Source organism: Saccostrea cucullata, unplaced genomic scaffold, assembly GCF_032062105.1.
Source record: "Saccostrea cucullata isolate Sc308-1 unplaced genomic scaffold, CSIRO_AGI_Scuc_v1 ctg16337, whole genome shotgun sequence".
Lineage (NCBI taxonomy): Eukaryota > Metazoa > Mollusca > Bivalvia > Ostreida > Ostreidae > Saccostrea > Saccostrea cuccullata.
The window spans coordinates 7501-11234 of NW_026941043.1; the positions used below are offsets into that span (position 1 = coordinate 7501).

The window sequence follows — 3734 nt, forward strand, 5'->3', positions numbered from 1 at the left end:
TCTCCAGTACTTATTGGCTTGGAATAATCAAACTTTGTCAGTTGATGCATTTTGGTTTTTCCAAGAATGTAGATGAAAAAGTAGGTCAAAGTGACTTACTTTTGACTATCTCACATACTTATTGGCTTAGAATCTTCAATCTTTGTCTGTTAATGCATCTTGAGTCCTCAGAAAACTTCAATCTTAAAGTAGGTCATTGTGACCTACTTATTTTTTTTTTTATAGCTTTATTAAAATATCTTCAGTTATAATTGGCTAAGAATCATCAAACTTTGTCAGTTGATGCAACTTGGCTCTTAGAATACTTAGGGTTAGAGGCTTCAAATAGAAGTGATAGGTTAATTGTACAATTTATAAGAAGAGCGATTCAAGGCCCTTGGGCCTCTTGTTCTTAGTCAATAATGCTCAGGTGAGCGATGTGGCCAATGGGCCTCTTGTTATTGTTTTTAAGAATGGAAGAATTAGAAGGACACAGGTCTGACAGGACATTGACATGGCATGAACATGTGCTAATGCACATGACATGATAACCTAGAGAAATTATCTAACGACCAACACGTCCGTTATCTTTTGAGCGACCCTGTAACTTTTCTATTATTGAAAGCATGGAGGTCACAGGAGCTACACAGATACCCGCCATCTCAGAACTTGCAGCAAAGGCAAAAAAGGCCTTTGTTGACAAATTTGGGTGTGAACCACAATGTGCAGCTTATGCCGGGGAGGGTCAACCTCATGGGGAACACACCGACTACAACGAGGGATTTGTTTTCCCCATGGTTTGTGCATTATTTCATCATCATATCTATCATGCATGACGCGTCATCATTTTACTTCAGGTAAAAAATATTTTTTTTTTATTTCAAAACCTGAGAACTTAGTATTTTCATATCAATAAGCTGATGAAACATGAATGAACATATATATATGTAATAGTGAACACAAAACTCAAAAGCTTCCTTGACAGGTATTTAATGCGGGACTCGGAATATATGAGAAATATTCTATTTATAAAACTTTAAAATAAAAAGACATATTTGTGTAGTAGTTTGGAACTGTTTTTTATGAATGTAAATTGGGAACTGTTCATCGGACTCCATAAAACGAGCTCATAAAACGGTAAAAACGGGCTTGTGTTTGATTTACTTTCATTGGTTGGATTTGTCACACCTCTTGATTCTACAGGGTCTATCAAAAGTATAATACATACGTGATCCAGATTTTCATCGTCCTTTGATTGCAATTTCAGGCACTTCCACAAGTAACTGTTTTCGTTGGAAGAAAGTCAGAAGGGAATGTCTGCGTGTTCTTTACTCTTGCCGATTCGGTTGATGCCCCTAATTATGTGGAATTCCCAGTCCCTTCAGCTGAGACGCCCTTAAAGCCTGGCACACCAAAGTGGGCAAACTATGTCAAAGGGGTTGTGGCAAATTACAAAGGTTTGTCAATTCATATTCTATCAAAGACCAAAGTCTCGAAAGTATGTATAGGCCAATTGTGATATTCATTTAACTGTAACCATGGTTACAGGATAAAATTACCCGTTAATTAATATGCTTTGTACTATAATATCATACTTAAAACCAAATTCGCTAGACAAGGTTTTACCGATCCAAAATATATCTGCTGTAGAGAAAATTTAGATCGGTAACCCTTGGCTAGCAAAGATGACTTGCAATTATAAATTAAAAGAATGTTTTGGGTCATTTACTAATATTAAAGCTTATTTGTTGATAATTTAATTAATTGCTTTCAATTTCTGCTTACTTCATCACCTCCTCATGTTAGCATTTTTGGTTGATGGAAGTTTGCACAAAGATAAAAGTCTTTCCCACATTTCAGGAAAGATACAAAAACAGTCCTCCTACTGAAAGAGAATTTTTTTATTCCAGGAAATGTTGTCCCATTTGATGCGGTTGTGATTTCCTCAGTACCTCTAGGAGGGGGCGTGTCTAGCTCCGCCTCCCTAGAAGTAGCCACCTATACCTTTCTGGACGTCCTCACTAATGGTGGAGCAGACGTATCTAAGAAAGACAAGGCTCTGGCTTGTCAGAAGGCAGAGCATGAGTTTGCAGGGATGCCCTGTGGAATTATGGACCAGTTTATTTCTGTCATGGGACAAGAGGGTCATGCTCTACTTATAGATTGCAGGTAAAGATGGAGGTTTTCAGTAGGCCCTGTAACCTTGAAACAAGGACAAAATCATTTGTACAGTTACAGATTTGTACAGCTCAAATGTTTTCCCATCCAAAACCTACAAAGTTGCACAGCAAAAATGCCTTAAAATGAAATTGTCAATTAAATTGGCAAAAATAAACAAGTAAAAAGTCATTTTATTTCTTGTATAGGTCAATGGAGGGTCAACTGGTTCCCATGAATGACCCAAATGTGGTTGTCTTGGTAACCAATTCCAATGTCAAGCATGAATTAACGGGCTGGAATATCCAACCAGGAAGAAGCAGTGTGAAGTGGCGGCCCAGCTGATGGGAAAGAAAAGCCTTAGGGAGGCCACCATGAAGGATTTAGAAGGCATGAGATCAAATCTAGCTTACTCTTTCCAATTGATTTTGAAGAATAAGTGCTTTATTTTGATATCAAAATTAGTATTTTTCTATGTGATTGAGCAGCAAATGATGGGGTGTGATATTTATTGAAAGAAATAATTTTTACAGAAATTTTCTTTTTAAGTTTGACCTTTAAATGAACTTTCAGAAAGGGTTCCCTCTCTAGAAGACTGTTTTGTGGTCTAAAATAGCAAATTTCTGTTCCTTTTAAATGTTCAGTCAATAGCTCCTAACAAAAATGAACAATTTATCTTTTAGAAATGAAAAGTAAACTCGATGATGTGACGTATAAGAGAGCACGTCATGTAATAGGGGAGATAATTCGCACAGAAGAGGCAGCTAAATGTTTGGAGCTTGGAGATTACAACAGATTTGGAAAACTCATGGTGGAGAGTCACAATGCATTGCAGTAAAAATTCAATGATTTTCTTTTACAACTTCTATATCAAATCATCTTTGCTATTAAAAATAAGAACATAATTTGATATATTTGCTCACAGCAACGAACTAATCTAGGTTCTCATCTTGGCACTTTTAAATTCAGTTACACAGGAAGGAAAGTTGATCCTATGAATTTTTTTTACAAGGAGGTTTTTTTAACCGCTTGTAAGTTTTGTCATTACACATCTAAGATCATTGTAATATTTCTTTTTTTTTGTTTATTACAGAGATGACTACGAGGTATCTTGTCCAGAGCTAGACGAGCTGGTTTCAGCAGCGATGGAGGTAGATGGGGTGTATGGATCCAGAATGACTGGGGGTGGATTCGGGGGGTGCACCGTTACTCTGCTGAAGAAGGAGGCAGTGGAGAAGGCCATCCAGCATATACAGGTCAGTGAAGGGAGGGTACTGGCAAAAAGTAAGACAAGGATTCATACCCCCTCCCTTTCAGGGGAGTTGTGGGTACATCCCCTTAACTTTTGGATTATCTCTAATTTGATCAGTGTTTCGAGGTTCTCTATTTCACATATGCTTAATAAATTATCTGTTGAAATTCAAATCTCAAAATCATATGGATCAAAGATCAAAGCAGCATCATGTTTCAATGTTGAATATCTTGAGTTGATTCATCTAAGTTATTCATTTTCACTTGCTCAATGCTTAAGGTAGGAAGGAAAATCCTGTTACGTAACTGCTAAGTCAAAGTGAAGGTCACTGAAAACTGTGCCTGCA

At 37.1% G+C, this 3734-nt stretch overlaps 1 pseudogene; it reads left to right on the forward strand.

Moving 5' to 3' along the window:
• Positions 1–461: 461 nt before the first annotated feature.
• LOC134257007 (galactokinase-like) lies at positions 462–3420 on the forward strand (annotated as a pseudogene).
• Positions 3421–3734: the final 314 nt, after the last annotated feature.